This window comes from Silene latifolia, chromosome 11 (genome assembly GCF_048544455.1).
Source record: "Silene latifolia isolate original U9 population chromosome 11, ASM4854445v1, whole genome shotgun sequence".
In the NCBI taxonomy this organism is placed as follows: Eukaryota; Viridiplantae; Streptophyta; class Magnoliopsida; order Caryophyllales; family Caryophyllaceae; genus Silene; species Silene latifolia.
The window spans coordinates 168,219,218-168,232,089 of NC_133536.1; the positions used below are offsets into that span (position 1 = coordinate 168,219,218).

The 12,872-nt window shown below is 37.9% G+C and overlaps 1 long non-coding RNA gene across 1 annotated transcript; it reads left to right on the forward strand.

The window, feature by feature from the left end:
• The first annotated feature begins 4,675 nt into the window (after window positions 1-4,675).
• On the forward strand, window positions 4,676-6,568 carry LOC141615193 (uncharacterized). Its single transcript, XR_012529700.1, has 4 exons — window positions 4,676-4,900; window positions 4,997-5,103; window positions 5,206-5,265; window positions 6,120-6,568. It is a non-coding gene; the product is annotated as an uncharacterized LOC141615193 (long non-coding RNA).
• The last annotated feature ends 6,304 nt before the right edge of the window (window positions 6,569-12,872 follow it).

Here is a 12,872-nt window from a genome sequence, read left to right on the forward strand (position 1 = left end):
TCATATTTTACAGTCACGGGCTCACAAGTCACAACATACAGCTGATACAGCTGATTATAGCAATTACCTACCAAAACCTTTGAAATGCAATTAATAAACTGCTAAGGATGTCAAGTTACTATTAGAATGCTTATTTTAGGATTTTGGTGCACTGGCTCCTCTGGCTTTGTTTCTGCTTATTTGATCTGGAAGAAGTTGTAAATTCACGCGCAGTTGTAGAGGTCTTTTTAGCATTTCCCCTGCATGTTAGCTTACTTATAGAACTTTCAATCTGTTATGTGTACCCTTATTATTATGCCATTGGTGAAGTCCTTGGGTCTGGAATTTAGCTGTTGCATTTTTTTAGCATCTAAAATCTCTAGGGTTACCGTTTGATGTATATCCGTTGATCAACTTTCGTGATTTTAGTGTTAATTCACACTATTAAAAATTGGTGATGGTGTTGGTTTTAGCCTTTAAGCACTTGCTTTTATTGGTTCTTAATTTGCCAGGCTTATTTAGGGTATTCGTATGTTTTAGCTTGCTTATTTAGGGTTTTGATAAAGCATATATAGGTGCTGGTTTCTGGTGAATCTTACTTGTGGTATCTTCAAACTGAGCATTTACCTGCTTGTGGTACTTTCGGGCTGCTAGTGATTGTCCAATTTGACCATGTGTTCATTTCCCGGGTTTTGAGTTTCTCTTTAACTTATGTTTACTTATCTATGGTATCTTCATAACGCAATCATAAGGTTTTTTGTTCTTTTCGTTGATTGTGTTAATTTGTTTACGTATGTTTACTTACTTGTGGTACCTTCAAGCCGAACATTTACTTGCTTATAGTGCCCTGAAGTTGCTGGTTGATTGTCTTAATTTGTTTATATATGTTTTCTCTTCTTATTGCTGATTGTTATTTTGATCTAACTCTCCCGGTTTGAGTACCAGGTTGCTAGGCATTATAGTTTCGGCGCACCTGAAGAGGAACCATGATCTGTTCTTTGCACCTCTTTGAGGTTGCTAATTGAATCGGCAAAGGCAAACCACAAGTTCTGATTTCTTTTGCCTGAACTCAACTGTTTAATTTGGTGGGTGCTGATAGTGTTGTAATTTTTAAATCCGTCTTACTTCTCTTTTCCTGGCAGTATCCTGTGTATTAGCGGTCACGGGGCGCGTGGTGTCGTTGTTGAAAGCCCTCCAGGCGAGAATTATGCGGTGCATTCTCACACATCCGCTTTCTCGGTCCTCTCTTCGTTATTGTTGTACATCATTCTCCCTTCTCCCTCTCCGTTATTCATTTTTGTTTACCTTCTCTATTAATTATTTCTTCAGCTTTCGTCTTTTAATATGCCCCACCTAATTTCAATCAAATCAGCCGCGTCCATCGATTTTGGATTTCCGAGGTATGATCAACCTGTTTTTGTTCAACTTAAAGTGGTTCTATTCAGTTTTAGGGTTTTTATTTGAGTGTTGCCTTTTCATTGGTTTAATTACTACTAATTAATTTTGCGGGTTTTGTTTGGGGTTGTTATTTTCATTGACGTCTTTCTTCTTTTCATGGTTTATTATTTTCATCTTTGTTTACCGTTCTCTCTTGATTCGTGTTTTGATCTTCCTATTCTGAGTTCTTAATCATATATCTTCATTATTGCTGTCAATCATGTTGGAGATCTTATTCATTTCATTACTTTCGATTTATGTACAACTACACCATTTTGGCATTCAAATTCCCTTCAGTTTTATTATTTGACAGGCTGGTGTTTTTTTTTCGTTGTTGATGGCGGTGCGACATGCTACTGAGGTCTGGCGGCTTCTGGGAGGTGTCATGGCTTTATTTTCAGGAACAAGCTTATTAGATGAGTGCTTTTCGTCGTACTTTATAATTACTTTACCTTTTTTTTTTACTGCTGCTGTGTTTTTGGGGTTGTCGCTAACGGTGTGGCAGCTGCTAAGGTTGCCGTCTTGGGATGTGGCCTCAATTCTACTTACAGGTAAACACTTGTTATATGGGTATTTTTTGGGTAGTCCTCTGTATTGAGTTTTCATGTTTTTGGAACCTTGCAATCAGATTTTTATGATTTGTCTGTCATTGTAGCAGATGGTGAGAGTTGTTACTTGGAGATTCGTGGTGTGTTGTGTGGTTCTGGCTTGGCTTAGGTTAAAGCCTCCCACATCAGATACCTCCATTCATATGTCGGGTACCCTGCTCACACTTCACCTTTTGCCGCCTCGGGTCATTACGTATAGTGAGCTAAGTGTTTTCTTGGCCCTTGTAATCTGGTTTAGATGAACTGCCATTTCTTCAGATGATGAAGAGTGTTACTAGGATATCTGTGGTGCGTTGTGTGGTTCTGCCTTGACTCAGGTTACAGCCTCCAATACTATGTACTTCCATTCATATGCCGTCTCGCATGTAGTGCCCTGCTCTTTTTACAATGTTTTGATGATACTTCCACTTCTGCTATTTCAGGTCATTACCTATTTTATATGGTGGGCCAATTATTATCTCAATATGTTTTGTTTGCTATTTCTGTCGGGCTGCGACAGCATTTGGGTATCCCAAGGTATGTCTTGTAATTATGATTACCCCGTGCTTGCTTGTAGCAGCTTGCTTTGTCTGTTATCTTGGTATTATTGACACTTTTTACTTCAGGTGTTGATAACATGCCGACGTTTGCAGTGCCAACTGGTAGGTTTCATGTTGACAATCTTATTCAATTCATTATTTTAGATTTACGAGCACCACCATTTCATTATTTTAGTTCCCTTTAAAAAGAGCAAAGATGTGTGTCATGTAGCTATGAATAGTATTCAAGCAAGATCCTCTTCCACCGTTGGATCCCCCCTCTAGATCTCATCCTTCTATTTTTCTTTCACTCACTGCCACACACTAACCTCCTATTCTTTCCCTCATTCCAACTCCACTCATTCTCATCCGCCTCTTGATTCTAACTCCACTCATTCTCACATCCTCCAAAAGGTATATACTCTTAATCCCATTTTTTTCATTTTAGTTTGATTTCATTGTTAGGGTATTAAGATGTTGTTGTTGGTTCTGTGCGACTTCAACATACATTCTGACCACCAATGATACAAACGTTTTATACACCCACAGATTTTCTGGCACTTGATTAATCGAACTTCAACCCTAGCGTTCGCGGGATGGGATTTCGCGTTCGAAGTGGTTGGGTTTTGCTTAGGTAATATTTTCGACATCCAAGACCTAATTTTCGTAATTGATGATCGGACACCCTAGAATGTACAACTCTCGGGTTATGGGGTTGGGAATTAGTGTATTTTGGTTGGATTTGACGGGGGAAAGTCAATTGGCGTGTTGAATGTCGCCCAAATGAGATTGTTTTTACATTCTGTTGCAAATTCTCATTCCTTTCTTGTTAAAATTTATCGTTAGGTGGTTAGCGAGTTGTTATTGTTGGTCCACTGTAGGTTCCATTTTCATAGTTTTGTTTAGCAATTAGGATCTGTGAATTACTAATTTTGGATGCAGTTTGGTTGTTATGATATTCTTGCTGGCGGCGTATTGATGTTATTATTATTGTTATTATTATTATAGTTATGATTAGTTTTGCGATTGGTGCTATATCACTGTTGTTATTGTTTTTGTTGTTGTTATTATCGTTATTATTATTATTATTATTATTATTATTATTATTATTATTATTATTATTATTATTATGACTATTAATATTACTATTACTATTATTACTCTTATCGATATTGGATTATTATTAGTATTGTTACTATAATCATTATCGGAGATGTTTATGGGTATTACTTTAGTTATTGTTGTTGTTGTCAGAGGTAAAGCGATTGATGTTAGGCTCTGTGTCGCTTGCTGATTTGTGGGATCCCTTGATGATTTTTGTGTCACTTCACATAATTAATAATTGATGATGGATTGATGGTGTTGGGTTTAGCCTTTAAGCACGTGCTTTTATTTGTTCTTAATTTGCCAGGCTTATTTAAGGTTCCAATATGTTTTAGTTTGATTATTTAGGGTTCTGATAACGCATATATAGGTGCTGGTTTCTGGTTAATCTTACTTGTGGTCTCTTCAAGCTGAGCATTTACTTGCTTGTAATACTTTCGGGCTACTGGGTGATTGTCCAATTTGATCTATGTGTTCATTTCGCGTCATTTTGCTTTTTTTTGTTAACATATCTATTGATTTTGTTGCTTAGTTTTGGTTTAAATGTGTTTTTAGTTTGCTTATTTAGGGTTTTTATAGCGCATAGGTCCTGGTTTCACTTGTTTTTCTACTGGTTTAGTTAAGGAGAGTTGATTGGGTTTGTTATTCCCATTGCCGTATTTCTTTAGCATCGTCTTTTCCTCTAAGCTACTGCTCAAAAGGCTATCCGGCAGCCCTTCTGCACTTTCTTTTTAACACTTTTTGGTTACCTTGCAAATTGCTAGGCCGAGTTCTAGCCAGCTTCCAGCGTCTTGATGCACCTCTTGGGTTTTGATTTTCTGTTCCTGAGCGCTGCATATTTCACCGCAGACTTTCAGGTTCCTGCTGATTCTTGTTGCTATTCTTAATCTGTCTACGTATGTTTTCTTGCTTGTGGTATTTTTAACCTTAACTTTTACTTGTGGTATCTTTAGTTTGCTCGCTGATTGTAGTCATTAGATACGTGTGTAAGGGACATGGGGAGGACATGGGGGATACTGTGGTTGAGGGCTCTGGGCTTGGAATTTATGTGCCACATTCATGTTTCTACCGATTCTCGTTGCTATTCTTAATTTGTTTACGTATGTTTTCTTGCTTGTAGTATTTAATCAAATCTGAACTTACTTGTGGTTTCTTTAGTTTGGCGGCTGACTATACTCATTTGATACGTGTTCAGGGGCCATTGGGGTGCTTTGGGTTAGGGCCCTAGGGCTGAAATTTATGTGCCTCATTCAGGTTTCTGGTGATTCTTATTGCTATTCTTAATCTGTTTACGTATGTTTTCTTACTTGTAGACTTTTAAACTTGAACTTTTACTTGTGGTTTCTTTAGTTTGGTGGGTGACTACTCTTTGTATACATGTTCAGAGGCCATGAGGGTGTTGTGGGTGAGATCCCTGGAGCTGGAATATATGTGCGGAAGCAAGTGATCGTCCCACCGTAGGGTTCCCCTTTTACATCTAAGCCTTCCTTTTCTACTTCCCTCACAGCCAGCCTCTTATCTTTTCTTTCTGTCATTCTAATCCGTTCATTCTCATCTAGCTCCTTCTCCTCACTCCTTGACACAACTCCTTCTGCCAACCCTAGCAAATATTCTCAAAGGTAGTTTCTCTGATTTCTTTTTTTTTTAAAGTTATTTCAAATCAATTTCTTTTTTATTTTAAAGATTCATTTCTGGATATTGGTTGTTGTTGGTGTTGTGTGAGATTGGTTATCTCATCATGTTTGTTATGCTTGGGCGCATTTGATTACGACTTTACTCTGGCTTATTACTGGGGATGTGAATAGTTATTATAATTATTAGTATTGTTGTTAGTGGTGGTGATGGTGTCCTCACTTCTTCCGTTCCCAAACGATCCCAAAATACGTGAGGTAAGAAAAAACAATTGAGCAACACAAAAAACTATGAAGATCGAACAAATATTTTGATTTCTTCGGGTACTTCATTATTTTTAAGATCGATTTTTACTCTAAATTCGAAATTTATAAACATTTGAAGCACTAATCATTGTAATATTTGCTTTAAAAATGTAAATTTGGGGAAGAAAAAAGAGATAATTTATACTATGCAAAACCCTAGAATTTGTGTTTTGTTTGCTTAATTTTCAATTACGTTTGGATTTAGGTTTGAAGTTGTGGAATTTGATGTGGGTTTGTGAAAAGATTTGATTTTGTTTATTGTGTGCGTTGAATTTTTGGGATTTGAATGAGTTTTTGTGTGTGTATGATTGATTGTGTTGAGCTGAATTGAAAGAGAATCTAGGGTTTTGTTGATATGTGGTTTGGGATTGGAGTAGATCATGAAGTATTGAATTTAAGTGTTTAGGGTTTGATTGGTAAGATATCGAATTGAGTATTCTTCAAACAAAATTTGATATCAGGGTGTGTTATGACGATGGTTTTTTAGGTTTTTGTTGCGGGGTTTCTATTGAAATTCCACGTTTTTATGCTTATAGTGTAGAATTCGGAGTAAAAGGGTTGAACTTTTGTGCAAAAGGGAAGGCTGGCCGGATGGGTATTGTGCAATCGAGAATTTGGGATTGGACCAGTGTTTACGAATGCAGGGTTCAGTTTCGAGAGGTGCATTTGATTGAGGGTAAGGATTTGGTTGATTTGTATTGTGTATATAATTGAAGTTTATCATTTCCGTTCTCGAGCATGAGTGCTGAAATCGAAGAGTAGGTCACTGTGGTGCAGTAAAAGGATGTTTCAAGCATAGAACGTTCAAAGTAATTGGTTACATTTATTTGTCCTTGATGATTTATCAGTTCATCTTGTGATGTTTGTGTTTGTTGATCTAGATGGTCTGTCACTTGGTTTGCTCTTGCACGAAGCCTTCAAGATCGTATACGAAAGAGTTTCTTTTATCGTTGAGTGAGCTTGATGTTTGTAAGAAGCTACCCGATGCTTTGATGAGTCACTTTTAAGGTAATAGACTCATTTTTCGAGTTGTGAAGATTATTGGTTGACAACTGACAATCCCCTTAGTTTGGATTTTTATTTTATTTTTCTGGATTATTAATCCGGGATTCATGGTGGATCAGTGAATTCCGTGATACATCTTACGGTGGGCCTCAAGACTGACCTAGAGCTTTAAGAAGTTCACCTTTACAAAGTTTCAGACGGACTGATTATGGATCATCACCGCCAGCTAGAGGGGACTCATGTACCTATTCTAGAGGGATCCAGAGGTGAGACACTCGTTCGAGTGGAAAAAGTGAGGGTGAATCAGATTCAACTTATTCAGGTATGCGTTCTTTTGTTCCAGTGATTAGTGCTTTTCTTGTTAGTTGCAAATGGCACTTTCCGGTTTGTTTGACACCCGTTGTTTTGTTACCTTTTGCTACTTTTGTTTTTGCGGTACTTAAATCAGTCAGAATGATTTTGTGCATTGACCAATTAGTTATGAGGAGTATGAGATATAAACATATATATACATCATGAAGTGGGGATTTTAAATTATGAAGGCCTCGGAAGTCAGAAAAAGATTTTATGTTAAAATTTGAAAATTTTTAGGCAGAATACTAGAATCGGAATAATGTGAATCATATGAATATGATGAATGATATGATTTGTCTGGTGTGGCATGAGGTAGAGGGCATTGAACTTTATGCAATAAGAGGGATACCATGATGTTAATCTTTTAGCTCTTGTCTTTCGATACATTGATCAATTCTCGTTATGACTATTTCTTTGAATTTGGATTAAGTTCTAGGATTATGCAATTTAACGAACTCTTATTCAATTAGAGTCCGAAAGGCGTTATGGAAGCCCAGGAAGGGGAACCTAACAGAACCCTGAACATGATGGCCTGCTTGGAAGTGGTTCATTAACTAGACCACCTGGATATGCAGCTGGCAGTGCAGTCCAAGGTTTCGTCCTACTGAGAACTTTTAGCTTAGGAAGAGAAATTAGCCACATAACCCTCCTCGCCCATATAAAACTACAAAGAAACCATGAGAAGATATCAAGGAACAAGTGTTCATCGAGGCAAAATAAAACAAGATAAAATTCAACAACTAATTAGCAAACAAAACTGTGCTCCCCGGCAACGGTGCCAAAATTTGATAGGATGTCGCAACCTAATCAAAGATAAATACCCTAGACACAAATGAATGTAGTAATAGAGGTCGAACACAAGGAGACGGGAGTTGTTAGTTAGTAGTTATGGGGTGAATTCTATCAAGGTCGGTAAATGTACGATTGCTTGGTTTGGTTGGTAAACTTGTGATAAAACAATAATAAAGGAATATCTAGGGAGGTCGAATCACACATGCAAATTATGTAAATGCTCAAGTTAAACATAGGAGTTGATAAAATTGTTAATTGTTTTGGCTTAAAGACAACCACCTATTGGCCTTATTGTCTGTCAACCATAGCTCGGGTCCTAGAGAACTCTCGTTATGACTAGGTCGTCCTACTAACACATGTTTAGTCTAACTCAATTTCTTGCCTCTCGACTTATAAAAGTGAATTAACAAATTTAATCTAAGATAGTGATTATTTATCAAAGACTAACAATACAATGCAAACATGTGAAAGAAACAATGAAACGATAGTATAACATCCTAATTCAACAGTTACAAGAACTACTTATGCATGGTTTCTCTTATTCCCTAAACAAATTTAACTACTCTTGCATAATATGAATTACACTAATGACAAATGATAAAGTGATCGTAATTAGTAAATGGAAATGACAAAGGAATAACAAAGTAGTACAAGAAATGAGATTACCTTTATAATGGAAATAGAACTTGAATATAGAAGAACAAATACTTGAAATGGAAATTGCAAATGAACTTGAAATGTTTAAAGGAAATTACAATAAATAAATGCTTATGGAAAATCTAATCTAACCTAAACTAAGAACTGAAATGAGACTATAAAAGTGGTGTAGAAGGTGTGTAAGAAGTGTATATGAAGTGTGTTTGAGGTCCCGGATCAACACCATTTATATAGGAATGAAAGATATGTAAACGTTCAAGAGGGAGGTAACCCCGATCGGGCCACCCCACCCCGATCGGGGTCGTGGTGATTTGGATTTATTTCGCTTAAATCCGTCTTAAATTGTATAGAGAATCCAATGATATGCCTTAATGCTCCATAATTTCTCCGGTTGAATGCTTTAAATTGAATCCTAAGCTTAGCATTCTCTACATGAACTTGGACTTCTCTTTTGGGCTTTATTTTGTATGAACATTTTGCATATCAACCCAGCTTCATACTTCTTACTCGAGCTTGGAAATTACCAAAATACCCTTCTGAGGTCATGCTTAGTCTTTTTAGCCTCGTGAACTCATGTGCTTGCAACTTTGACGGGAATAAGATACTAAAAGCTTAATTTCCTACAAAACACAATGATAATAAGCAAAAACAACTAGAATACGGTTTTAGCTCACAAACACATTAATTGAAATACAATAATCAACTAAACCGAGCTAAAATAGGGGGTTAAAGTATATATAAAATGGACTTATCAATGTTCCTAAGGATGATGACTTGTCTGCTATTTGGGAGGGATGATGTGAGCAAGTTGAACACTTATGAGGTGATGTTGTTGATGTCCTATCTTAACCCTCGTCGGGGGAAGCGTTTTTAATACAGTGCTTCCGGAGTTGTATGCTCCAGCTTGGCTCTTATGGCACGGTCCCCGAGCCGTTACCTTATTTTTGGGGCTATAGTGACCCGCTTGGCTTAGAGATTAACTGATTTTGAGGCCTCACCCGCATTGGGAACTGGGGTATTTGAGACCGCTCATACTATGGATGAGAGGTATCGGTGCCTTATTAAGTGGCTTAGGAGGCTAGATGATGGGTCCTTGGCTTAGAGAGTGATGGGGTTTAAGTGGATGGTACTCCCTGACCCTGAGAACCTACCGGTGTTGAACCACCTAAAGGAGTATGACTCGGGGAGTGGGGAACGTGGACCTGAGCCGTAGATTTACATGATCGATCCCGCCATTCTCCTAGACTTGCCGGAGCCGATCACTACCTCATTGAAGCAGGCGATCGTTCCCCCATCCCGTGAGCACCATAGAGGGAGACTGGCTAGAGAGGCCAAGACTGAGACTGAGACTGGGCCTTCCTACACCACACCTAGCTTTTACCCATCGCAGTGCTTGCCCTACCCCACCACCCACGACCCTAGGATGCAGGTTAGTGAGCTGACTGAGCGGATCTCTACTACCTTGGTGCTACGGAACATGCATGAGATGACTTACAACCAGGTTATAGGGAAGGACTTGGCACAGCCGGTTTGGTGGAGAGGGCCGGGAATGACACTGGGGTGTTCTATAGTTATGAGGTGGATCCCAACACTTGGAAACCACCGACGGAGACCGAGTTTGGCTGCCTCGTAGGACCGTGGGGAGCCAACTACGGCAGCCAGCTAGACAAGGCAGGGAGGTGGACCGGAGTTGGAGGCTACCCATCCTGAGCTTTTCATGAAGCAGGGACATCTGGTACCAGGGGTGGAGATGATATGGAGAAGGATGCGAGCATTTGAGCTCCACTTGTTTTTCTGTACTTGTTTTAATGGACTTGTTGTTGGATATTTGTTAGACTTTATCGTACTTTCTTTTATATTTTAGAGTTTTTAATAGGCCATAAGGTCACTACTTGTCTTTCCGTATTGCTATTAGGTCATCTAGACCGTGAACCTTGTGTTGATAGTGAACATCTGCTATGTTCGCAGGCTAATATATCTATGTTATCGACATAAAATTGCAGAAATCAAGTTCTGCACTCGAAGATTCGGCCGAGCAAGCTGATACTCGGCCGAGTATCGCATACTCGACCGAGTACTACCAGATACTCGACCGAGTATCTGGACATTGTGTTCGTTATTGCTAAAGTTTTTTGTGCAATAACCTTTTGTAGTTGCTTTTATTATATATGTCTCCTTGGGTGTTCTAGTATCGTTATGACTCTTGAATTGTATGAGTACGGCTTATATGGTGGCGATACATCGGTTGACTTGGTATTACGACGGTACCAATATAAGAGTTGAGGTGGATGATGGCATGACACTTGCATCGTACTAGTTAAAGCTCTATGTAGCTTATACTCTCCTTATCAATGTTGCATGTTACTTTACTTCTAAATGGCATGAATGTGATTATTGTCTTAACCAAGTTCCAAGCATGTTTTGTTGTCATGAAAAGTGATATATGTTCCATGATTATTGTCTTTAAGTCTATACGAGTTTCGTTTTATGGTTGGAGTGAATTTCGGGGACGAAGTTCCTTTTTAAAGGGGTAGATAACATCACGGTAAAAATCTTGGCAAAATCAATAGAATTTCTTCAATGTTTTACCTTTGAATCCTTATGTTGTCACAAAAATTCTTTAATGTGTTACTTTTGAACCTTTACGTCGGCACTTCATAACTTAAATTAATTACGATACCAAATTGGTTTCTTGATAGTGCATATAATGATGGCATACTGATTTCATGTTTGGCAAAACTATGTCAAGTAATGATAATAACTTAGTCTCGTATGCGTCACAGACTTACTTGGTGTTCATTACCGTGTGAGTATTAGGTGATTCCTTGAGTGCCTTCTCTTGTTGTTTTGGAAAGTGTGGGACGAACTTCAGGGATGAAGTTTCTTTTAAGGGGGGGAGCCTGTAATACCCACCCTATTTAAGGACCCATTGATCGACCCATTGACCAAAGGAGAGCCTTAACAAGGGATACGGAGAGTTAGTAGACCAACGTTGTTTGTTACTCGACCTAGTTAGGGTTACTCAGTCGAGTAAAGTAGATACTCGATCGAGTAGGGCGTACTCAGCCAAGTATGTCTATACTCGACCGAGTAGGGCGTACTCGGCCGAGTATGTCTATACTCGACCGAGTACCACAACTGTTACGCGTTATTATAAATGATAGGCTATGTCGCACACCTAATCAAAGATAAATTTCCTAAACACAAATAAATGTAGTAATAGGGGTCGAACCACAAGGAGACGGGAGTTTGCTAAACATGTGGCTATGGATTTAATTCTATCGAGGTCGGTTTTATCGGTTGTTGGTTGGTTGGTTATGCAAATAAAATGAAAACAATAATAAAGAAAGCGTCTAGAAAAGTCAGGTCACACATGCAAATTACAAATTAGTCATGTTAATTTAGAAATGCATTGATAATGATAAATAGTTTAGGCCTTTAGACACCCACCTCTCGATATTAGCGTCGACCATAAACCGGGTCCTATTGATCTCTCGATTTGGCTAGGTCGTTCTACTATACATGTTTAGTCTGATTCAATTCCGTGCCTCTCGACTTATAGAACGAATTAACAACTTAATTTACGATTACGGCCAATAACCAAAGGTTAAACAATATAGTGCAAACATGTTATAGAAACTATTATTTGATATCGTGACATATCATTTCAATAATTGTGATTAGTTATTTAGCATGGCTTCCTTAATCCTTAGACTAAGGAAATTACTCGAGCATAATGTAAATTATCTAATGACAAATAAAAATTAGTAATGCAAGAAATGAAATTACCTTGATAATGGAAGAACTTGCGAATGAAGAACAAAGAATGAAATGTAAATAACTTGCAATGGAAATTGAATTATAACTTGAAATGTTTAAAGGAAATGTAAACAACATAAAAACTAAACTAATCTAAACTAACCTAATGACTAAAACTAATCTGAAATTTAAAGGATTCTGTGAACTAGAACATGATGGGAATTGTGTAAAATTGGATGCCTAAGTGTGTGAGATTAGCACCCCTTATATAGGAAATAAGGGAGTAAAATTTGCAAAGAAATCCAATGCTGTGTCTTAATGCTCCTTAATTCCTCCGGTTGAATGCTCATATGGAATCCAAAATGGCATCCTAAGCATACTCTTAATTTTCCTCCAATTCTTGATTAATTAGCACAAGGAATCCAATTTTTGCTCTTAATGCCTCTTCCAATATGGGATCCTAAGCTTGCTCTTTAATCTTCATTTTGAGCTTCATTTTATTTGTTTTGTCCACCAAATAATATGGTCCGTCATCTTTAGCTCAAATACTCGTAATTAGCTCCGCCTTACTCGGGATTTGCTAAAGCGTAAGAAAATGACGGAAACCGCTCCAATTCCTACATAAGACAATAAAATACAAGAATACCACCAAAGACGATATTATCTCAATAAATCGCTCCTAAGAGCGCAAATTAAATATAAAACCGAGCTAAATATGGGAG